The following is a 26,217-nucleotide window of genomic DNA, read 5'->3' as shown; positions in this document are numbered from 1 at the left end:
TGCAACGCCACGCTTCACTCACCTGTCCTTGAGACATCTCCCGGCTCCATCGCGGCTGACAGCATCGGATGCCACATCTCTGCTCCTAGGGGAGCGAGGAAAAAACAAAAGGTGAGCAGAAGGAACACAGAAGGAAAGCCTGATTAACAGCCATAATAGTTACCGGCTTTTCTTCCACATTTCGGGTCGGCGCCGCCCCGTTGGCAGGTACCGTACCCCGGCCCCTATGGGGAAAGGACAAGAGACATTTCTGGGGAATGATAAGGACATTTAGAGGGATCGCCCTCATCACTACTCACCTCGGCAGTTTAAGCCCTCGACGCATCGCCTTCATTCTGCACCTGAAATAAAGGACAGATCACAGGTTAGAAAGACAACATAAAGGGGGCCTCACTTGAACTTTGAACTTTCATACTTACGGCGCATCGCTCAGGAAAGTCAAGTGGATTTTGCCAGCGCCATTCTGAAAACCAGTGAAGTAACTGGACGAGCAAGCGCCCCTGCACCAGAAGCAGGATGGAGAGTTCATCCTTCCAAACCATAAGAAGGATATTCCTACGGGCCAGGCAAGCACGATTTGGAGGTCCTGTCCAATAGGTGTTCCAGGTCCTGCGCATCACGCTAGAAGAGGCCACAGCAATCCAGACTAGACCAGCGCCCCCGTGGGAACCAGGTGAGCGTTACAGTAGGGACGGTTTATAGTGACTATTTCGAATTAAATAATTTCGAATGCCAAAATGTCGAAAAAATTATACCTAAAAAAAAAAAATTCAAATGTCTTTTTTTTTACATTTTTTGTTTGAAATGGGGGGTGTTTTTAACGCTTTTTTTTTAACCGTGAAATAAAAAAGAAGACATTCGAATTTTTTTTTAGGTATATTTTTTAAACATTTTTGTCATTCGAAATTATTATTTCCACATATTAAATGGATAGAGTAGGGACAGCTAGTAAGTTGTTGAGGGAGTTTAGACAGCCAGAATTTGGGGAACATATCTAGCATAAGACCAGTACTTCGATATTAGGGGTTATCTTTCGGGAATATGGATGCCTGGGTTATGGACGAGACTCCAAGGGAGACTAGAGAAAGAGGGATGGCCCTAGGGCCCACAAAGAAAACTTTAATAAAAACCCTTGAATTGTCTGTGAGACTAAGATTATTGTCAGTGCCATCTGTGACAGGACAGGCAACCCAGTATTATAGAGTGCATGTTTTCATCTCCAAGTCCTGTTGATGTGCTGTTGGGTTCTGCTAGCCACTGTGTTGGCAGCTATCACGGGAGCTACTTTCAGCTGGAATCCCTCAGAAGAAATGATGGTGTCACTCTTCGGAAGTCACATGCGCGAGAAGACACACAAGGTCTAACGTTGAAGGAACCGATGTCGCTGGGTCGAAAGGCGGATGCAGCTTAAAGATTCAAAGGTGAAGAGTACTCTGAGGCCCGAAACATCTGGTCAGAGATACAATCGAGTAAAAGCATAACAACTTTACAAATGAGCCAGTAAAGCAGTGGAGCGGTATTCAAAATGAGGAAGCAGAAAGCTCTGTGGCTTAAACCTTAACACATGCTTGGTGAAGAGAAGAGGAGACATGTTGTAGGATAATTAGTGAGTATAAATGAAGCACACGCGCTAGACAGAGGTTGTTGGAATGTCCATTGTGTAATAGCAGGATGCTGTGTGCTGTACAAGGGACACGACAAGTTCCCACCAGAACTAATGTGATTTCTGAAACATATAACATTGGGCAAATCCAATTCTATATGAAGAGTAAGAGAATATTCAATGCACACCCCAGTACACACTATGTTAGATCCGGCAGTATTTGTAAATTCTAATTTCGGGACCTAATTACGATTTTCACAGTGCATGGATTTAACTTGGTTTTAAGAGGATAACGAGTGTACGTGTTTGGAAAATGTTATGTGCACTTCTATGAAAGTGGCACTGGGAGTTGGGAGACGATATGTATGTCAATCAGTACCATATACGACATTCCTTGAGGCATGGATTAGTAAATATATTCATCTGAATGTATTCCGTCGTTTTAAGGCGCTATCCCTGCCTCAGTACTTAATGTCAGTGAAGAGATGTTGAGGACGGCATGGTATCCTCTGCGACTGTTGGCGCATCCATCTATTGAAGAGGGCAGAATGGTATCCACTCCTACAGGAGATTTGTAGGGGGAAGTGAGTTCTGGTGATTGCTCTGGGAGGACAGTAAAGTGGCCTCTGTGTGAGTAAAGATTAACATGTCATTGCTGTCTGTGAAACTTAAGAGTACCGTCCTTGATTTTTTTACTTTCAGTCCCATGTTTGTTACTACAGGTGTGGTGCTTGATGCCTGTTTTAGTGCTTTGTTGCTATCTATAATGCCGGATCTGAGCTCCTGTCTTATGGGGTTCACATGAGTGTGCTTTTGTCTCTAGTCCAGTTTTTTCCAAGTGTTACTCTTGGGTCGGGAGCATCTTTGCACTGGTAACGGTTGTGAGATGGACGGTGGCTAGCGTTTCTGTGTCGGTTCATTTTCACACTTGTGATTTCGTATAGTTGAAAATAGAATGGTGTGCTTGCATGATTTCTCTGTCATTATTCAGCTTTACCTGTCTGTTCTTCAACGCCCCAGTTGCTGGCAACGGTGCATGGTATAACTCAACATAACATAACATAACAACATGTTCCATTTCTGGGGTGTACGTTTGTTAAGAAAGGGAGACGTGTGGTATTTGGTTTCCCTTTCCACTTAGATCTGTCTGTGGTTGTGTGTGTGTACGATGATATCATGGAACAATGTTACACAACACTCACGAAAACTCCCTGACAAAAACCCATTAGGCACTGTTCTTCATTGTTAATAGCAAATGGCAATACGGCTGAGGAGGGTGCACAAGCTTTTTTCCATGCCCAGCTCTTGTGGCAAAGTGGTGCATTCACACCATTCTATAATCTGCTACTCTTTCTTCGACTTTATACAATAGTTACTTAAAGTGTCACTACTGTAGTGAGTGGATGGTTGTTGACCATGCACCATAGACTTTTCCACCCGGCTCTCACACTGGCAGCTATTATCTACATCAGAGCAGCACCACCATTTCATTTACCATTGCTCCACCCTCAACATCACAATGCCCAAGGTTGCCAATGATTGCCAATGGTTACCAGCCATCGCATTAATGGAACTCTCAGACAATGGGCCTCATTATGAATCTGGTGGTCGCCGTGCCGGTAAATACCGGCACGGTTGCCGCTGGAGTCATTTTTTTTTCCAGCGCCCGGCAATCGGGACCTACAGGGGCATAACAGCCCCGGTGGTCCTGGTAATTGCCCATTACCGGGCACCGGAAAATATTACTCCCCATTCATGTCCCATTGGACTCAATGGGAATGGGGAGGACGGATACACCGGCACCATTCATGAATGGTGCCGGTGCATCCGTCAAGGTCTGCGAGCGGAAAGCACCCGCTCGCAGAACTCATAGTTTGCCAGTACGGAAACAACGGTACCAGGAAGCTTACTGGCACCGTTGCTTCCAGACCGGCAATCTTGTAATGACCCCCAATGTCTGTGTTCATGGATGCTGGGGGATATAGCGGTGGTTAGAGTGTGTGGTGAGGGGATGGCCAAAGCAGTGGGCCGCTTTGCTCATAAAAACACTGATGGTACCCCTGGTTTATTTACATGCACGTATTGTAAAATACAACAAAAAAAAGCTATCAAAAGTTTGGAGTCTACCCAAACCCTTAATGAGAAGACTCACAGGGGGTCCTCCTGCCAGAACCGACCACCTACACTTACAAAATGCCAAGCCCAACGCTAGCTTCCTCCTGTTCTAAAGCTATATGCTGCTCCTGAGCTAGGGTTGCGCTATAAGCAATACAAAATAAATAAATAATGATAGAGTCAATGATAATGGGCAGCACAGCTCTCGGGCATACACAGGATGTTGCTTTAACAGAGCATTTCAGCACAGTCAGGCTGATTAGAAGATGTATGCCAAGTGCTTAGCAGAACATTTAATTTAATAGAGTTATCACGCCTTTGCACTAAAAGACTGGAAGAGCATATCTAAAATCATGGCAATATAGCCTACCTTTAAGGGCCTTCTTAAAAATGTTCATGTGATGCAGTATTACCACATATTACAAATTACTATTTAGACACTTAAGACTGTGGTGTGCTGCCTGTATGTATGCACATGAGGTGCAGCACTTGCATTCCTGCTCTTGATACCCGGGCTTCAATTTTTGGGATTCCTTACTCTACATTGTATAGCATCAGCAAAATACAAAATTGGATATGAAGAATTTTTACAATGATGAGGGAAAATGCTCATAAAAGCATATCCTGTCTCACAATGTAAAGCATGTAACATCACTAATGTCCTTTGCCCTGCTTGCCCTACTTGCATCATGCAGGAACAGTGATGGATTAACAGTATATTTATTTTTATTTACAGATGTCCCCAGAGTTGACCAGTGTCTGTCTGCAGAAGGAGTATACTGACAGCAGCATTCAGCTGGGAATTGCACATGAAATGTACTTGGATGTCTAATTGATAGGCGTGCACTCCTTCTTCTCTCTCGCTCTCTCTTTCTTTCTCTCACGTTCTCTCTCTAGACGTCTCTATGTTCGATGTATCTCTCCCTCTATGTCTCTCTCTCGCTCCATAAGTCCCCAATTTCACAGATGATGTATTTCCAGACAAACTGTCCTTATTTTATCAACTATTTGCACTTTGGTGCCCACAGTCTGAATGTCATAGATTAAACATAGTTGTGCAATATCAAAGGCATACATACATACACAAATCTAGGGCATAATTGGCACTTTATCCAGATGAAGTTCTTTCTGGGCTAACGTCACTCTGACACATGTCCACAGTTTAGAAATTCTCATATGTTCCTCGCAGTGCATACGCTCATTTAATAGAAACAGGGAGATTATCGAGGACAGTGAGTAGAAAGTCTTACCTCAGTGTGAGGCTGCCATGAAATGGGAGAGTCATATCTACACTGTATCTGCAAAGGTACAGATGTCTCCTGCCATGGCTGAGGACATGGTGATGGACACCAGATACGAGCAGAGGTCCCACTCTCGTGTTGCTGGTGTCAGCAATTAAGGAGGCCAAGAATGCAGCCATAGAAAAATATGGTGGAAGAAAGAGAGAAATATTTTTCTTTGTATTTGTTTATTATTTGTATCACACTCCAAACCCTGAGGTAACTGGGTGCTGGAAAACTTAGGTGGTACATACATAGAAAAAATGACGACAGTTAGGAAGACCAACGGTTACAGTTAGGTCTGATGTCAAAACATTTACAGATAAGTGCAGGCAAGTTAGGCAAACATAGGATGGAGGTCCAGCGGTAGCAGCAAAGAGCAGCAAAGAGACAGAAGATAGAAGCCTCATCAGAAAGGCTTGTTGCTCAGCCAGCTTTTTATTCTGGATTTGAAAATCGAGAAGGATGGTTGTCATCTGCAGGAGAGAGGTATAGAGTTCCAGTGCTTGGGAAGCTAGCTCCTCCTACAGTTTTTAGGTTGAACCGGGATACTGCAAGGCAATGGGAAAGGGCAGATCTGGTGGGACGAGATGTTTGGTGCTTGCTGAATTTATTTGACAAATATTTAAGGGCTGTGTTAGAGAGGCATTTATGTGTGATTGCCAGGGTGCGAAGAGTAATTCTATCACAAACTGACAGCCATTTGGCACCCCGTCTGATAGTTGAATTGTGGCTGGATCTAGGAAGGTTGAGTGCTGCTCTCAATGAGCTATTTTGTAAGACCTGTAGCCTGTCTAGATTTAGTCAGGGGATCCTAGGAAAAGTGTGTGGCAATAGCCAATCTTTGACAATGCTAAGGCTCTGGCGAGAGTTAAGCAGCTACTTGTAGACAGATAGGATTTACAACTGTAAATTATCTTGTTGGTGTAGGCTGTAGAGGACGCCATAGAGCTGACTTGTTTCTTTAGGGACAGTGTTGAGTCGAGGTAGACCCCCAAGGTTTTAATTTCCTTGGCGACTTTGATCAAGTTTCCATCAATGTTGAAGGAAGTGTACCTCTGGTCTAGTTTATTCAGGCATGCCTGAGTGCCGACAATCAGGAGCTTGGTCTTGTCATCATTAAGGCACAGACTGTTGGTGGCCATCCAGGATTGGATTTCAAGGTAGATTTTGTTAATTAGCTTGGAGTCTTCATCGTAACGGCCAATAAGCGCGATGAGGACCTGGGTGTCATCTGCATAATTGGTGTAGATGACACCCAAGTTGTATAAACGATCCAAGAGGAGCTTCGTGAATATATTATATAGCGAAGGTGACACGCAAGAGCCCTGGGGGACTGCGCAGTGTATAGGGCTCGGGTCTCCTAAGGCTGATGGTGTAGAAACTCTGGTGGTTCTATTGGATAGAAACAAATTGATCCAATTAGACGTGTTGGTGGAGAAGGCTGCTGCTATGGTAAGATGTACTGTTAGGATTTGGTGGCCGACTAGGTCGAACGCTGCAGATAAGTCTAACAGCAGAAGGATTGCCAGGTTGCCTTTGTCCTTCGCCTCGTCCATCTGGACTTTCAAATCAATGTTCCATGTCTCGGCCTAAAGCCGGATTGTCTAAGGCCTAATAAGTTTTCTTCCAAATGCTTCCGGATTTAGAGATATGCAACTCTATCCAGAATTTTTAAGAGGAAGGGGACGGTCGTAATAGGCCTATAATTTGTTTGAATGTTCGGGTCTAAGTTGTTTTTTTTAAGAGAGGCATGACCCAGGCCTCCTTAAGGTTGTTAGAAACTTGACTAGTTTTGAATGATGAGTTTATCATTGTGGCGATGAAATGTGCCAGATCTTTAGCTCCTTCCTTAATGATGGAGGTTGGGCAGATGTCTTCTTGACAGTGAGAAGGTTTCAGACTTTTAATAATGTATTCCACTTCTTTAGGTGTCACTTGAGAGAACGCAACAGGTGGGCATTGAGTCTTTTCTCAAGCGCTGGTTTAGCATGATGGCTGCTCGAAAGGCTTCTCTTTTTAGATTCAATCTTATTTTGTAATAATGTTATTTTGTCAGCTAGGGCTTGTTGAATTTTTGTGCACCAGGCTGCAACCTTAATGCAGTCCTCAGTAGGGGTGCTGGTGATTCTAGTTCCTCTAGGATGCTAAAGAGCTCCTTGGTGCTTGATTTGGCGTTATGGATTCTGGTGTTGTAGGCTTTTTTTATGTGGATAAGATGGCCGCTCTGTAGGATGCAGCTGCCGTGGTGAATGTGGTTTTGTTATGACTGGTGGGTGATTTTCGCCATGTGGTTTCTGACTACCTTTTGGTATTCCTTAGGATTTTTAACTCAGGCGTGAACCACTTGTTGAGGTGGGCAATTGGTTTGGCTTTTTTTGTTTGAGGGGTGCAGAGATGTTTAAGGCTGATTCGAGTGTAACATTGTATAGGTTGACTTACTTGTTTGAGCCTAGGTTCTTGTAATTGAACGCGTTCAGCATGTTATTGATAAGCAGCCGGAGACTGGAAATTGTGATGTTTTTACAGTTTCTGGATAGGGTGGGGTGTGCGATAGTAGTGCTAGGGGGGGGTATTCCTTGGATAGAGAACAAAATGAAGTGGTGGTCCAACCAGGCAACTGGTTCATTCTGGAGAATTGTTATGGAACAATGAGGTGAGACACCCAGTCCAGTGTTCGGCCCTTGGTGTGTGTAGGTTCTGTGATTCTATGTTTGAAGCCAAGTTGGGAGATGGAGTTTTCCACGGTTAGGGCATGTGTATTGTTAGGGTCCTGTAATCCTAGGCCAGGAGGATGGTCTGGGAGCCAAGTTTAGTGTTGGCGGAGAGCAGGTTGGTGATGTCTTCATCAAAGGAAGAGATCGGGCCTGGGGGGCAGTAAATGAGATGCATTAACAATAGTTTTAGTGGGTGACAGTGTGATTTTAACTGATAGAAATTCTGCAGAAGGGAGGCTGGTATGGGAGGTGAGGTATGGGAGGTGGCTCTGAGGCCTAGGTGGGTTTTTGTAATGAAGGCCACTACCCCTCCTTTTCCTGATTTTCTGTCAGCCCTGATAATAGTATATCCTTATGGAAGGGCTAGTGAGATTGCTGGGCCTGCTGCCTGATGGAACCAAGTTTCGCTAATGGCCAAGAAGTCCAGGCAGTTAGCCGTGATAAGGTCAGCAATGTTGAGAGTGTGGGCCACTAGTGAGCCAGCATTGATGAGTGCTCCTTTGATGGTGGGCGGCAGAGGAATGGCTAAAAGGTCCTCCTGTGCTTGGATTTATCGAGGATGATGGAGCCATAGTTGGTATTGGGGCCGTGATGGTGGTAATGGGGGCCAGTGAGTTAGGAGGCTCGGGTGCTGCTGCTAAGCAGGTAGTTGGGAGGCGCTTTTTAAGATTGGGCAGGGTGTGTTGAGTGACCATCCTTAATGTGACCTTGTGGTTGGGGAAGCGAGAGCCTAATCTCTTCTGATGTGAACAGGACATGGGATAAGTGGGGTAGGAGGTACGGCAAAGCGCTGTATCCATTCAATGGGGCTGAGTAAGGGACTGGCTACAATCCTAGTGAGGGTGTCATCTGCAGAGATGTGTTTTTTGCTAGGTTGGCGAGGTGGGAGGAAGTTAGTTGGGGTGATGGTGTGGAATAAAGGGAGGAAGGAGGCCATTGCAAGGGTAACTTTGTGGAAGCAGGCAATGGTGGTAAAGGTTTGGATGAGGATTAGAGAGATAGAGAAGAAGAGCTGTTATGTTATGCTATGTTCTGAGGGGTACAACAGTGCTGAGGCAAAGTCACAGTAGATGCTGTGAACAAGGTCATATACTGGTAGAGAGCTGGAACATGTTGCTAATAAACATCAACGTCACAAAGCCAGGCAGCAGGTGGACTTGGTCTTGCGCGACCAGTGTTCATATGTTCTCAAATCTGAATAGGTTCGGAGCGGTCTAGTGCGTAATGCTTCGAAGCATCAAGATATCAAGGCAAATGGGTTAGGCTAAAGAAGACCGCGACAATAGTCGAGCAGGCAAGCATAAGCTGAAGCTGCAATACAGGTAACGGATGGTCGAGCAAGGGCTAAATACAGTTGAGTACAGTGTACTGGAAATGGGCTAATAGGATCTGATACAGTGACTAAATACTTCGAGAACAATTAGTGCAATGTACAAACAATTAATGCAGTGTGCAGGCCGCCTAATGGGGTCTGGCACGGTGAGCAGATACTTCACTAGCAATAACTGCAGAGGGCAGGCAGGCTAATATGCAGCCAGGTCCACATCGTGGGGAAAGCGAAAGAGAAAATGCTATGCCACATAGTTAAAATAGGGAGAATGACCTTAGTCTTTGAGGAGAAAGGGGGTTAACAATGAAAAATGGAAAGGGATACGGTGGAAGGTTACCCTTTCGATGTAAGCATGGAAGCAATGATAAGGAAGATAGTACAACAATGTAATAGGTGTAGCCTAGGGAGAGTATTGGACAAAAACATGGGGGAAACAAGAAAGAAATACAAAAACAGAAAAGGAATGTGAATAAAAGAGTGAGCCTCGTGTTTTTTTCCAAAGAATTACAAGATTTGTGTTATGCTATATCTTCTCCAGTACCCACTGCCCTTGTTTCTTTAAATATTAAAAATTACCTATCGCCCACTGGCCATGGCGTTCCACCATGGCCAGTGCTCCTGTCCTACGGCCATGGCCCATTCTTCCTGCATTGCAACTAACCAGATCACCCTGTCCTTCAGCTGTCCACATTGCAAAAATAAGGCCAAGGAAAGCTGCAGATGCCTCCGGTTGTGTCCATTGTCCCGGATGCAGCAAAAAGGCTAAAATTGAGTGGCTATGGCAAGTCGACCGGGCACACAGACGAGGTCCTTCATCCCCTCACAATTCGATTATCAGATGCCACGGTCATGGACGCTGATCCTCTTGCACTCTTGGTGACAATTTGTCCTGGATTTACTCTTCACATTTAAACTTGGGTGTGCAGCTGTAAGCAGAGATTGCAACAGCACGTAAGTACTAAGGTTGCTGGTCCCAGGCATGCAATTAACATGTTTAACAAAATGAGCCACTTTGTGTTTTAGCATACATTTTGAAAAGAGATTGTTGGCACCCTCCCTTTGTTCTCATGTAAATTTACTGTGAAATTACCCCAGTTTTACCACAAAAGTAGCATGAAAATGGTCGCAGCAATGAAAAACAAGATGGATAGGGCTTAATCCATAGGGACTGGGAGGGCGGGGGGAAGCCCCGGCAGTCTCCAAACTCTGTCCTTGAGCAGGGATGATGGCAGGGCTCCCTCAGTTCCCACAGCAAATGAGCCGATTTTAGGCAAGGCCTGCTAATGCTGCAGGGACGCAGCAGGCTCCCTCCGTCCCCGAACAGGCTGTTGACGACAATGAAGGTGTCCCTACCTGTTTAGAAGCATTTCTATGGCACAGAGTAAATGGTCCTTGAGGCAACGATGAAATATAGTGGGCAAACATTAATGAATAGACCACGGAAACAATGTGATAGTCCACCAAAAAATCTTGCAGTGACGGTCTCTAAAAGGTAAGGCAATAAGCTTTCCAAACAATGAACTGTCCCTTGAACTCAAAGTGATGTTTTGGCAAAAACAATGAAAGTATTGCTGAGTGGAATGCATGTTACTGCAAGCTTCCTTTCAGTATACGATTGACGTTTTTGGGCATAAAAGGTGGGAATTTTAAGGAGCCCCTTGAACATTAGAGGGAAATGGAACCAGTAAAGTGCACAGCGTTTTCCTAGGGAGCTAAGCTGAAATGCTCTTGGCAAACTGTGGGACCATACCTTGGAAAAAAGTACAGATGGAACAATGGGCCTCATTACGGGTCTGGCGGTAACCCTGCCGGTGCTACCGGCGGGTTGCTGCCGGACCCGTAAAAAATAACTGGCACCTGACTTTCCGGTGCCACCGGGCTATTACAAGTCCAGAAGGGCGAGAATTCAGGCGCTGGTAATTTTGTTAATCCCCATTCTGAAAGAGTCTCGTAGGACTCTATGGGAGTGGGGAAACGGAAGCATCGGCACCATTGTTAATGATGCTGGTGCTTCCATGATGGCTTTGCCTACCGTGACTGCTGTGCCAGGCAGGGTCAAACCTGTAGGGCACATCAGCTCCAGCAGGCACACCCGAAGTTTGCCAGGTGGGCTTTTTGATTATTACGGTACTTTTTCATGTTATTCCCAACCAGCATAATTTTTCTTTTCTGTTGGTTATTAATCAGGTTATTTTCCATAGAATAATCGAAAAGCCCACCTTAGCTATGCTGTAAACCAATGGGTGTTTTATCCAATAATAATGTGTCATTGGTATAGGCTAACCACGCAAGGTGTTCACCACCAACCTTGGGAGGGAGGTTCGTACAAGCATCCATTTTTTTCTACCAAATCTGACACATGTAGATTTTAAAGTGTGGGGGCCAACGAACATCCTTGCTTCAAGCCCATATTAGTCATGAATACTGAGCTCAGCAGTCCCTCCTGATTGAATCAGATCAGAGCTGTGCCGACGTATTAGTATAAAATTCACAAATAAAATAAAGCACAATAGGATTAAGCTTCCAATTCTGTAGTTTGGACCAAACACGATCACAGTCTACCATATCAAAAGTACCTTCAAAATCAATATTGCAAATACAGAGTGAACCTTCTTTACTCAGGTTGTTGTTTATTAAATAAAGCAGTGACCATATATTATGCAAGGTAGACATACCTTGTCGAAAACCCAACTGTTACTTAGATAATATATTATTTGTATTTATCAATTTATTCACCTCTTTCAATAGCATTTGTGCAAATAGTTTAGAACATGCATCAGTAAGGGCCAATCATCGGCAATTATAGGGATCATCTCTTGCACCTTCCTTATAAATAGGAATTAAGATAGTTCTCTTCCAGCTTGTAGGTAAACAACCTGTGTCTTTAATCTCCAGAAATACTTTAGAAAACATATACTCCCAGTTGCTTTTGACTATCAGATTTGGTATGCCATCTGGTGCTCTGGATGCATTTATTTTCTTAATTATGCATTCAATATCATCAGCATGAAATATGATATCTTCAGTTTTATCAATGTGTCCATATGTATTTCCAGATTGTATATTCTGAAAATCACGATAGTATACTTTTTAAATATGTTTCACCCACACAGCCTCACTTATGCAATTACTTGCTTGCTTTTCAATACCTTTGCACGTATTATATGAATAATACAGGTGCCATAATGTGCGGCCATCAGAATCCTTTAACATATTTTGCATTATAGTCATTTTTTTCGAGTGTGGAGTCCATGTGTTGACCTACAACATTTTGATATCTTGTTTTTAGATGAGCTATTTGCTTTCTCCTCGCCAATACATCAGGTGCATATATCCCCATCTCTCTTATCTATTTATACAACGTTTGTTTCTCATTCCTGATTATAACATCAAATTTCTTACCGTTATGCAATATTTTGTTGACTATATTTTTGCATTCATCCTGTATATGTTGTTTAGATGCTAACATTGCATTTACATAGCAGTGCACACCTATTCTTTCTTCAAGACAATACCTCCATATCATTTTATCGAAACGATCAGCATATTTTTGTACAAGGTTAGGTGACCAGTATATTCTGGTGCCCGCAAAATTAATTTTGCAAAGCCCTGGCATGCAGTCTTTACTTTGATCATGGACTATAATTTAAAACTCCTGGACAGCAAGGTCGCTTATATCAGTCAACCTCAGAGAAAGTTGCTCTATGCTCTCCATCATACCCCCTGAAAACAATACATAATCAATCCACAAACGTTTCATCCCCACAAACCAGGTATATGAGAGAGCATCACTACAAGAGGACACTACGGACAATTGCAATAAATTATTGGTGTGAAAAAATGTCATCCACGGGTCTATAATGCTTGAATCCTCATCACTAGGTTGGATAACGACAGCCCCATGATGATTAATGTATGTTTTCCCATCAAGCCATTACATGGATCTTTCGCCCCTTATAACGTTGAAAATTTAGATCACCCACAATCAGATAGAGGGTACTGCATTAATCATCAACATTAATTATGAGAATGCTCTTCGCATCAGGATCCAGATCAACGTTTATTATAACAGCAAGTATGTGTGAGTTTTTTCCATACGGGCAAAATTCATTGATCACAAAATGGTTTCTCACCCCAATCAAATCAATAATCATCCAAAAGGACACCCCTGTTCGTTTCTCTTAGCTTTACTATGAATTATCGTATTTCCATCAATACAATAATTATCCATCATACAGGTTTCCTGTAAAGCAAAAATGTCAGTACCTCCAATTATATTGAAACCAGTGATATTAGATAATAAATAATTATATCCCCTGGTATTCCATGATATAATCTTCAATTTAGCCACCCCTGGCACACAAGGTCAATCAACATCAGTACTATAGGGGTAGGTGCAAGTCCTTAGCTCAGAGACAATTTTCCTGTGAATAACGTCCACATCAAATGCCAACTTCTGGCCCGCTCTTTATTTATGCCCTGCTATTTTTTCTCCTAAGAGCTTTGCTCTGTTTCTTTTTCAGAAGATTTTTTAGTTTTACCCTTGTTATTATGGCCAACCATAGTGCCCTCGGCGGTGACCTCGATCACACCCTCCTCATCATGCAGTGTTAAAATCTAATCATCTGCATTAACTGACACCTCTGCAAGATTAGCTCCACCAGCAGTTGTAACATTAGGCAAAACGGTGCCTTTGATATAAGGTCAACCCTAGCCTTAATGGCTGTCATTTGTATAATGATTTTGTATTGACTTCCTCCTTTAAGTCTTTTTGATCACTGTATATCATACTACATAGTGTGAACAGAGCTTTAACTATTTTTCATTGTTCAGGTTCTGGGGTATGTTCATATTCCGAATACTCAGAAGATGAAAACGAGTCCTCATCAGTACTCTCAGAAGCATATGCGTTTTTGGCAATTTTTCCCAGATCAGGAATTCCCAGATCAGCAAGTTAGTCGAAGGAGCTAGCGACCCTATTATGTTATTTGCTGAGTCACCACTCACCTTATCATTGTTTTCTGAGGAGACCTTTTTAAGGTTTATAACCATATTGAGTAAAGAATTATTGTCATTGGGGTCTGATTCCCGTATTTCAGTAATTTCATTATCTCTAACCAGAATCTCAGTAGGATGTGAACCATTAGGCAAAACCTCTTGGATCGATGATGAGGCATCAGAAGAAAAAGGTATGAGATAAGCGCTAATTTTACCTATACAAATATGCGCTTCACCCCTTTTGTCACACTTAGCCTCAATCACTTCAACATCAGCCACTATAGTTTGGATCTGAGAATTGTTCTTAAGCTTGGTAGATGTACTTTCTTTTATGAATGATTTGATTAGCAGAGGTACAGCCTTTATTGCAAGCCATTTCTATGGCACTGCACAATTGGTATTTATTTGTGACCACCGGCATAAAAGGATTCATTGTATTGACCCAAAAACAAGCACAAATGAGACTTTACACTTTACAAATATAAAGTGACCAAACACACAAATGAGTACCAAATTATGTCCCACTAGCCTGCGATCCGTCAAACAGCCAAACAGCACTCACAGGTACACTATAGGTGCACCTGCGCTGGTGCGCGCGAATAGCTGTTTAAATACTTTCAGGCGTGAAACGGGGATGGCTTAGGTCCGATCCAAAAAATTAAGTAAACTTTTTAATTTAGAGTTCTCCAAAAGCAACCTATAATTATATAAAGCACAGTATCAATACAGTGTCAACTTGGACAAATGTGTGTAGCATACAGTTGCAGTCTTATCTTCAATACCTTCCTCCGGGAAAGCGGCGAGTGCTCCGCTCAGTGCAAGAACAGAAAGCAGCAGAGTCTCCCAGCCAAAAAGAACTCACAGGTGCACTCCTACGTGCATGCTGTTCAAAGAAGATATCTATATCATTGGGAACCTCTGCACCACGATCTTTGTCCAGTTACCTGCACTGATGATTGATGTGGTTAAAGAAAGTCAGAGCCGCTAGACTTCACCCTAAACTTCAAGTTAAGCTTTAAGAAATGTTCCTTGGGAAAATATAATATGGTATGTAATAGGAGTAAGAAACTAAACGAAAATAATTAGCACTCGAGACACCTTCCTTTCAAGCATGTGCATGGGCTGCATTTTACTGAGAAACAAGACTCAGGGAATTTACTGATTTGGAAAAACAATGGCAAATTCTGAAGTTGGAATTGTCTCTGCTGCAGTTGGTAGGTGCATGCATACATGCCTGTTTATGGCCCATACGAGATTTTTCAGAACAGCCCTGTTGTGCTTACTTCCTTGAAGGGGGTTAATTGTTACAGACTATCACCACACAGCAAGACAGCAAGGCAGCTTGAACCCCAAATGAACACTTAGAAGATATTGAGCATGCTGAGCCTGGGTCATTTATTTGCAGTGATTTACTCGCTGATTGGATTGCTTACATCCAGAGTCAGAAAGGCACTAACAGACAGCCGTTTCTTTGGAAACTGAACCATAGGGAGTTTTATTTACAGTATGCAAACTCGATCCGAACAAGATCACCTAAGGCCCTTCTCAGTGCCCTAAAATGTATTTGCTGCTCCACATGGTGTATTTTTTGTTTTGGACAGGCTTGACTTGGTGCAGCAGCACTTTAAAGACTGCTCTGAGGAGTGTGGCATAGGCATTCTTTCAAGCACATTCGGGCACCCGTGAATCCCTGTAACATCAGTGTACATGTGACTTCCTGCTCTACCCATAATGGATTGGAGATCTGGGTTTGAGCATGTTGAGTGCCTCATCAACTGGGTGAAGCCCTCATCTACTGGGAGACCGCTTCAGTCAACCAACTCTCTAATGGTCGTCCCTCTCTCTCTAACCTATGAATCGGCAGGCGCACCCTAACATAGGCATCTCTTGACCCCGGGTTGGTAGTACTGATCAGTAATCCTGACTAGCTAAACACTATTTGCCTTCTTGTGATGGCCTAAAGGCAAGTGCCTTACCTATCAAGACTTCCTATGGAAATAAACTAGGTAATACTTAGCATGGGCCTGATTTAATATTTCATTTCTCTTGCTCTGGGTATTTCTCTGATCTTCCATGATCATCTTCTCCTATCCCTGATGTTACCTCCTCTCTCTCCACTCCTCACTACTTTACTCCCTTCATGTTCTCCCTCTTGTCTCACACTTTCCAACTTATTTCTCTACTGTCCCTCTAATGGTATCCTACCTTTCACTCTCCCCATCTACACAACTACTTATTTCTGATCTCCACACCACTACTACTATCCCCTCTTCAAACCACTACTACCAGTCTCCACTCTTCACACCATGAATACTCGGCCTCCACACCAGTGCTTCTCCCGCCTCCACAGTACTAATACTCCACCTTCACACCTCTACTACTCCTACTTCCACACTATTGCTTTTCCTCCTCACCTTCTACTCAGTCATACACTTGTAGTCCCTTGATCACCCTTTCACTCACTACCTACTCTCCTACTATCCCTTTTGCTCACACATCTTATAAATACATTTACCGCTCACACATCTTATAAACACATTTACACCACAATACCACTTTCTCTCACCAGGCAATACGTCACCTTTTTTAAAAACCACTTCCACGCTCCTCTACAACATCCTTCTCTTACCTCACCCCAAAATGTCCCCTCCTGGTTCCTCATGTCAAGTTAGACCTGCCTTACCCTACTGAGAGTTCTTAGAATCAGTGGAATACATATAAGGGGGGTCTAAGCCCTGCCTCTTTCTCTTGTATGGAGCCACGGAAGTTGGTCAATGGCGACCTGCTATTGTGAATGTTCATATTCGTGTCAGAGTTTCCAAAGTCCGTGGGATTGCAGACCTTTTTGATCAGTCACTCCGCGGCTCTTTTACAGTTGATTGTTGTTTCAGCATGGATCAGAATACAGTCAGTGGTAGAGAGCCACTCTGCAGCTGTGCAAAGGTGAATGCTGTTGCTGTATGTAGCAGATTGTAGTGTTCTTTGTAAGCATTGACACCTGTTGGGGTTGGTTGTGCAACATCACAAAACAGTTTCCTTGTATTATGCTGCCAGTTAAGGTGAGCTGGTATTTATCCCTCTTTGGGGGCTCTTGTGTGCTGTTTTCTCTTGAGTCTACCACTTGGCTGCTGGTATTCACAGTTCTCTAAACACAAACAGAGAGAAACGGACCGGCATCTTTCAACCAAGATATGGGGTGATCAATATTGGTACCATTGCCAAGCACACCGGCATATCAAAAAGGGACAGGGACTGGGGCCCACTGAACTGCCACCTTTCCCCTCTGGGGTAGGGCTGGCTCTAGCCTCCATCCTGGTAGACCTCCCACACTAGACTGAGAGAGGTACTATCCCTCTTGACAGGGTCTAATAACTGAAACCCTGGAGTTACTTAGGAATTATGCCTTCATCAATTTTCTGCTTCCTTAAATTCATTTTTATCTCTTGTGTTTTGTTGGTAAAGGGAATGAGCCTTGCATCAGTATTTATTGTTTTAATTTGTCATATTGGATGTACTCATCTATTTATTATTTATTGTTTTTACGTATCCCCGGCTTATTTGGAGAGTGAAGGCATTCAGTATTCAGTGCATCTAAAACCTGAGTTGTCGAAGCATGTGATCCAAACACTATTTAAATATACTTATTATTTCTTTTTTTCATGAGATATATGTTACTGTGAAGCGATAACTGTACTGCCAATTGACAAATAAATATACTGTAGGCATTCCTGAGTACTATATTTTGATTTATTGTTCATTGCTTTAATGTTTACTCTCCTTTTTGGTTGTGTGTTATCTATTCTATTTTTTTGTTGTTTAGGTATATATAATAATTGCGCGCGACTGTTCAATGAAATCATACTTGTTACTTATTTACTATTTCCTGTTTATTTTATAAATGTCCTGCTCTGTGTTATAGAACCATGCAAAGTGTGTTGAAAGGCTTTCAATATGGGGCACCGATACAATTTGCACTTCTCAGTGAACCACTCACCGTCTTCCATAGAAACAGCTCCTTCAAAGCACTTTTGAGCTGAAGCTGTCCTCACTTTGCTCTCACTTTGCACCTCTCACCCACCCATTCACAATTGAGTGCTGAGTGCCGAGCAGGGAACAAACCTGCCCCCAATTGCAATGTATGCAGTAGTGTTCAGACCATCCTTCAATTGTACATTGCACTGCAGAAAGATATCAGCACCTGAATGATTCCCGCACCCCTCATGTTCCAATATACATTTAAATGGACTCTGCAGCCCGATTTTCCATCTGCACCTGCAAAAAATAAATATAGGGGTAGTGAAACATGATTAAGAAAGGTGTTTTATTTTATCAAAATTGAAAGCAAGAAAACATAAAGTATGCAGGCTTTCTGCACGCAAACGTACCTGTGGATGGCTGCACGGTGTGCTTTGTCCTTTCCTGCTTTCTGTACTACGTGGACCACAATCCTTGGGGCTGCTGACTGTTGGGCTGCTTGTCCTTTGAGCTGGCCTCCTCCACCTATATTACGCTTAGAAAAGTGCTGAAGCAGCTCTTACATAATTTTGAACTTACCTGTGGACAGCTGCACAGCATGCTTGGTGGCTTTCTGCCTTGATATACTACATGGACCACAATCATTGGAGGCAGTGACTGTTGGGCTGCTTGCCAATTGAGCTGCCCTCCCCCTCTATAATACACCTAGGAAGTGATGAAGCGGCGCTCCAGCTGTGTCACAATGATGTCTCTCCAGATGCGAAGCGCGCAAAGTACATCACCATCACGCCATCATCCTGAGACCAGGTGATTGCTTTGGATGTACTGCCGGAATCAAGAAAGCCCTTGTCTGATAGTGGGTAACCTGCTCCCAATCCCCAAGGTTCTTCACCCCCAGGTTCGGTATCCAAGAGTGATGACCTTTCCCTGGCCACCTGAGCAGATGATCCAGGGGGAATAGGAGTGAGAATATCCTCAGGTTTCTCACATATCCTTCCACAATGCAGATTGGATCAGTGTGCTTCACAGGGAAACCAGGAGAGGAAGTCTACATTACCTTGGTCTCGACCCTTCCGATGTTGTACTGTGAAGCCACAAGTTTGCAGGTCCAGGAAATGCTAAATATGTCTTGGGTTAAATTCTTCTTCCCGATGTACCTGGTCCACCCCCAAGAAAAGATCACTTTCATGCCCACTCGCTCCCTTTTCAAAAGGGATAGATTCTGATTTTATTAGTCTGGGCAACCTAGCTTTAAGAGACTTAGGTTGAATCTGTGCCACCTGTAAAATCCATTGAGCGAATTGGGGTACATCACTCCCCAACACTCCCCAGGATTAAACTGGGCTGATAAATTGGAGGTCACCGCTAAAGTTAGATTTATTTTTCTTCCCAAGATTGTAATAGGGATCTGGGTTAATGGGTAAATGTCCGTATGGCCATGTACGAAAGTCAACCTCTCCTTTCCTACTTCTTTCCAACCCTGGGGAAGTAACTCTGTTCTTATGGCACTTTTCTTACTTCCCGTATCCAATTTCGGCCAGATAGTTTTTCTCCAGTACATACAAAGACATGGTGGCTTCTCTGGTTCTTTCCTTTTTTTCCAAATGTCCTTAGGCTCTTATCACCATCTAGCATCAAACCATAAGATTCGGTGAATAGAATATTATGGGATGATGTTTCCATTCTTTCTTCTTTATTCTGTTTCTCCTTACTGAGTAATGGAACTGATGGAATAGTGGAGAAATTATTTTGCCTTAAAGGGTCACAATTTGTGGGGTGTCAATAAGCTTTGCAGGACTAGCATTTTTGATAGGGGTTGAGAAGTGGGTTTATAACAGGAGGATAATCTCCTCCCTTTTCCTTTTCCAGTAGGAACTCGGATGTTGAGCAATCCTGTTCTAATGTTGTTGTTATCGGGGGAAGGTGAATAGCAACCGATTCTGGTCAGGGAGGTAGATTATAGATTTCCAGATTTTCTGAGGAAGAGGATCATTCTGATAGAGTATCCTTCTCAAGGGAGATTCTTCTTTCCTTTTACAAATGATTGGGAAAACATGTCTGTCACCCCTTCTTGCCCAGTATTTTCTCATGATGCCTTTCCCCCAAAGGATTATGGGTTCTCCCAAAGAATTATGGGCAAAGGAGTCCCATAGATTTTCATACCTCAAACTTCCCACCAATCGTAGTCGCTCAATCTCAATGGGGTTTTCAGGAAAATTCTAAAGAACAAACTTAAATTCATCTCCCCAAGAGAGCAGAGGTAGTATCCTTAATCCACTAGGGGGCAATACATAGACAGACACACTGTTGGAGAAACTTATCTGTAAACCTAAAGATATTATTATCTTATCTCTCCCGGTACATGACAATGGTGTGGACAAAAAAGATGGAAATCATTCCCCTCTAGGGTCTTTCTTATGGGAAAAATAGCTTCCAAATTCAGAACCTGAAAGGTGATCCCTAAATGATGCTTTACATGTGATTTTAGCGTCTTTCAAATGATGATGATTTTGTATTTTCGACCAGTTGAAGGGGTTTACGTTGTTTTAATTTCCTGTTGGGGCTTTAGCCTATTGGGAAAACAAGTTGGTGATATATGTGTTTTAGTTTTGGACTTTCCAGGTGGCCTTCCATCAGATGTGAATGGTCTTTTCATATAATTCATAGTTAATCCTGTGCCTTTGTCATGTTAAGCAAATAGAATAAGAAGGGCTTCACCAAAGGAGCCATAACTAATGCCATTATCAATAACAAGAGCATATCATTCTTTAAGCTTGGGAGCAGAAGAGTCTATTAAGGTTTTTTAAGAAATCAATGGAATATGATAATGATTTGTTAATTATATAGCTCCTTAATCCAAAGTGCTTTAGAGAACACATATTTACATATAATATCACCAAACTGAAATTGGTACTAATTTATCGACCACAGAAGGATGAAAGGCTGAGTTGGCCTTGCCGGGATTCGAACCCTGTGACTTGCAGATCACAGCAGCAAGTGCTCAACCCGCTGAGCTTTCTTACTGGCATATCAATGAGGGCATGGAGCTTTCCCAGATTTAAGCTCTAAAATGGCCTGTCGGAATTCTAATAAAGATATGGGATTATTAAGTGGTGATAGGTCAAAAAGATCAGAAGGAATGTTCTTGTTTTGTTGAAGAAAAGAGAAGATATCAGATGATTTGATGGTTGGATCAGCTGAGTATAGGTTAGTAGAGAAATCCAGGACGGCCTTACTGATATAATTTGTATGTTCAGGGCAATTGGTATCAAAAAAGTCTTTAATCGAATTATTGTTCTTGTTCAATAACATTTTTTTAAAAACTGTAATAAAGGAATTAAATGTCCATCTTGGTGAAAGTTTGGGAGTAAAAATACATTAATCGATAGAAATAACTGGGGCATGGTCTGAGATCATTATAAAGCCAATATCAGAATTTATTAAGGAAGATGCTAAAATGGAATTCATGAACATGTAATCAATGCTACAAAGAGATTGATGGGGAGGTGAAAAAATGGTGTAATCTTTAGCATCAGGGTGACATAATCTGCAAGAATCGGTTAGACTAAGGTTATCCATCATATTAAGGAAGATTTTACCTGATTTGGAATTAATAAAAATGGAAGAATATTTCCTATCTAGCATAAAATCAACTATTTGGTCAACATCCCCACATAAAATAGCATGGTCATTTTTTTTCTGCAAATGTTTCAGTTTCATGTTTAGCCAAAAGAGTGGATCAGGTGCTGTGGGGACATAAACATTATCCAAGGTTACTGGTAATGTATTACCAATTGCATCAACAATGATAAAAGGTCCAACCAATTATTTTTCTTTTTTGACTAGGTAAAATGCAATCCGTTTATTGATCAAGATGGAAACTCCTTGCTTTTTATCTAAAGCATTTGAGTAAAATGAATGGCCAATCCAGGAGGCTTTACTCTTCTTATTTTTAATATCAGAGTTCAAATGTGGCTCTTGAATATAAGCAAAATCTACTTTAAATGTAATAAGCTGTGAGAAGACTTTATGGCGTTTGATGGGGTTATTTAACCCTTTAATGTTCCAAGCAACAATTTTAATAGTCATCTGTAGATGTGTTGATGTAGTTTGAGTAAACCATAACTATTATACAGAAAATGCAGCCAGAATGATACAGTAAATAACTATAAATGGAACCAGTATACTGATAACAAGTTATCAATGTACAAGTAAGGATACATAAAGAAAGACATAGGAGGGAGGGTACACACGACAAAGGGAATAGTTACACAAAAGTATGTTGAGGTAGAAAGAGGAATAAGGTGGAAAGGAGAGGTACAATAAATGAGAGAGAAGAAATCCACACAACAATTCCAAGATTGCAAGCAAGTCATGCGAGTTTGAGATGCACAGGATGAAAAGGACATAAATACATTAGCTGTTTGACGGGCGATAGAATTAACATACACAAATACACAAAAACATATGCAATATAGAAAACATTGAATTGTAGTACGAGTAAAGCATTAAGAAAACCGCTTTTGAGTTAATAAGTCGGCTGTAGGGAGGTTTAGATGAGGCTGACGATTTCTGTGAGCTAAACTGAATTTATTTTGTTTATTTTTAGTTCTTTTAAAGGTGAGTTGTGGGGACGATTCATCCTTAGAAGCAGGTGTTTTTGAAACTAAGGAGGAATTGGTGTCCATCAGAGTTGATTGATTAGATTGAAGTAAGTTGAAAAGATCATTAGGTCCAGGGAATTCCTTGGTAGGGCCATCTAGGAAAGTAATTATCATTCTCGTTGGATCCATCAATCCATATCTAATTCACAAATCTTTCATGAGGGGTCTCATATGAAGAAATCTTTTTCTTTTGTCTTGTGATGGCTTAGAAAAATTTGGAAAAATAAAGATTTTGTCGCCCTGAAAAAGAATAGGCCAATTCTCTCTGGCAGCTAGTAGCGTTTGGTGATCTTGTTAATCCGATCAAATTAAACTGAGGTCTAATTTGGTGAACACGTTGCAATTGCAGCGGGGGGGAGAAAGTAATTCCTAAAACTTTAGGAATCCAGTTAGTGATGGAATTAATTGGGTCATCTGATTCAATTTTCTCAGGAATTCCATAGAAGTGCAGGTTATCTCTTCTATTTCTATCTCCTAAATCCATACTCTCAGATTCCATTTGAAGAATGTTTTGCTTCATATTTTGTAAACCTTCAACTCTGTCCTCAACAAAGGATATTCTCTCTTCAGCTTCATCCAGTCTGCCTGTAATCATTTTAATTTCATTTTTAAAACATGTAATTTCTTCTTGTATATTAGAAGAGTGTGAATCTAACGTAGAAATAGAGCTGCAAATGTTGACAAGCTTGTTAAGGATTTTCTTCAAACATGTATTAAGTGAAATGTTGTCAGACGAAGGAGAATATTTGGTGCAACTAGCCATTATGTTTGTGTTGCTGTGGAAAGATATTGTGCAATAAAAAGTTGCACCCAAAAAGGATACACACACTAATCTTTCCTGACACCGGGTGTCAATATTGAGCAGGCCTTAGTAAGTAATGAGAAACCACAGTGAAGCGGGATCTGTCTCGCCGTTATACGTGGGAGGTGTCAGCTGGGTGAGGAGGTGGATGGACTCTGTATCGAATGTCGAAGACTACGAATATAATTAGAAGATTCTTGGGTTAAATATGTGCCCCAACTCCAGTGGTACATTTAAATGAGATCTGAAACTTGACAGCCACCTCATAACTCTGTGCTGGGACAAAGCGTCTTTAATGGCGGGTGGGACAAAAACAAACAAATGCCATAAGGACAAGTTGCTGAAAACCCAAAGACCCCTTCAATTTAGGAAAGCTTGCAGTGTAGCAACACTCATACACAAATGGTGGCCCCAGAGAGCAACCAGCCCTCTTTCAAGGTTCAAGGCTTAAGAGGTATCATTCACGGGGCAAGATAGCAAGTTGGCAAATGCGTATCAGAATTATCTAAAGGCAAGGAGTATGGAGCTTTGAATGAGATCAGTAAGCATTCCATGAGATAACGTAGTGTTATGTAAGTCGCTGCTTACTTATTGCACATCAGAAGCTTTCATGTCTTTGAAGTGGGGTGATATTGACCATAATGAAGAGTAATTCTCTGTGTCAGAGAGAGCCACTAACTCAAGCCGCCATCTTGGTGCCCCTTGGCCACGCCCCCTTGACTTGAGATGATTTTAAGCATGCCCTTGCAGTGTGGAGGCATCTTATTTTTTATTGGTTATTTGTAATGCACTTATACAGCATAAGTGTGTTTCAAAGCGCATCAAGATAAGGAGGGTGGGGGAACAGGGACAAAGAAAAACAATTCCGAAATTATTGTACTATGCCTTGTGACATTCGGAACATGCATGTGCTGTAACATGAAATACAGGGGAGAAGGGGCAGGGAATGAAGGACAGGGAGGAAGGGAATTATGAAAAACAAATCAAAAACATTCCTACTAGGCCTTGAGACATTCGGAACGTGCAATTGCTCTAACATGAAATCATGAAATGCAGGGAGAGGGGGAGGAGAAGAAGTGCAGGAAGAGGAGGAAGGAGCAATGACAAGGAGGGATGGAGGTGAATGGAACATAAGTGCAAATGGACGAGTATAACAAAGCACAAGGCTGGAATGGTGAAACAATTAAGTATGAGGGTACAAAAAGTCAAATGCAAGATCACATAGGTTACAAGTAGATCTTAGAAGCATAATCTAGTTAAGCATAATTTAGTTAAACCACACCTTGTGGTGTCGGGGCTACATCAGGTATACAGAGATTGTTAGGTGCGTGGTCATACAGGGCATTGACTCAATACACAAACAAAATTGAACAACATGGGGCTGGAGGTGGTAGTCAGAAAAAATCAATCCAGTGCTTAAAGGCGGTTTTAGCACAGTGCGGGGGTGGAGAAAGTAATTCCGGTAATACAGTTGTAGGTAAGTGAAACATACTGAAAAAGCCCCATTTGGATGGTGTGGCTACGTCGCACTTGTAGTCAATCAAGGGACACAATAGGTAGTTGGCAGCATAATGGCAAGGTGGTCAATCGGCCGCAAGGGCAGCTCCATTTACCACCTGCCAGGATCCATCAGCAGGGCAGTCAAGTAGGGCTACAAGGAGCCGTGGGTGCGGGTGGGAGCAGTTAGCCAGAAATGGGACAGGTAGGCAGAGACTAACCTTTCAAGCTGGTGGAAAGCGAAAGCTGCATCAGACTGGGTGAGGCTGTCAGGCAGAGAAATAGCAGACATGCGCCGGATGCAGATGTGGCGTCGTCGTCAAAAACACATCCAGCATTAGAGAGAAGGTGGCTGGTGACAGGGCCAGGCCCTACATGCCCAGACGAGCCCAGGCAGGGCCACATCTTTGCCACATAATGTATTAATTGCCCTGCTTCCCCAATCACCAGGGGATCAAGTGGGAGTGTCAAGCTGACTGCCAGATCTAAAAGTCTGCCAAGAACAAGAGAATTCACAGAACATAAACGGGAAGGTGGCAATTGGGAACAAGGAAAATCCAAATCATCCAAGATCCATACCTGCTTGGCCACCTGTGGCAAGGTTATTAAATGATCCATGTTAGGTGTTGTGGAACAACGATAGAAGTGACTGTGAGTAGGCTGTCAGATAACGGTCATGTACTGCACTCTGTTAGGGAAGTGGATCACTTACATCCTTATCCTTACTGTGTCTGAAGACCTAGAAGGCCACACAGCGTGATATATGTTCAGAGTTGTGTTCCTTTGCACAAATTGCCAAAGGAAACATGATGAAATGTTAAAGGAAGGCAAAATAATGTACTATACAATGTTAATAAGAGATCTGTACTCACACACCACATAACCATGGTAGTGATCTCAAAGAACAATGCTGTGTGTAGATGATGATGTATTGTGTGCCCACTGGGGGCAACCAAATGTTTACCTGCATAGGAATGAAAAAGGTGAAGTGCTGAAGAAATGGGGCAAAGGGAGTTCAGATTTAACCAACTTGGGTCGCAAACAGAGTTGGGGCAGGTTAAAGGACAAAGGATTGTCTTTGTGAAAGCTTGTGAGCCTGTGGATGTTCGATTAGGATTTCAGAAAAGTAGGAGGGTAAATTGAAAATGTCTGAAGGAGAAGAAATATGTATGCAAGGGCAGTTTCAGAGAGAATATATAGGTATTACTAAAAGTAATTTGTGCCTTTGCGATGGAC

The sequence above is a fragment of the Ambystoma mexicanum genome, chromosome 11 (genome assembly GCF_040938575.1).
Source record: "Ambystoma mexicanum isolate Mex_15411 chromosome 11, UKY_AmexF1_1, whole genome shotgun sequence".
NCBI classification, from domain to species: Eukaryota; Metazoa; Chordata; class Amphibia; order Caudata; family Ambystomatidae; genus Ambystoma; species Ambystoma mexicanum.
Note: the sequence above shows the minus strand (reverse complement) of the source record.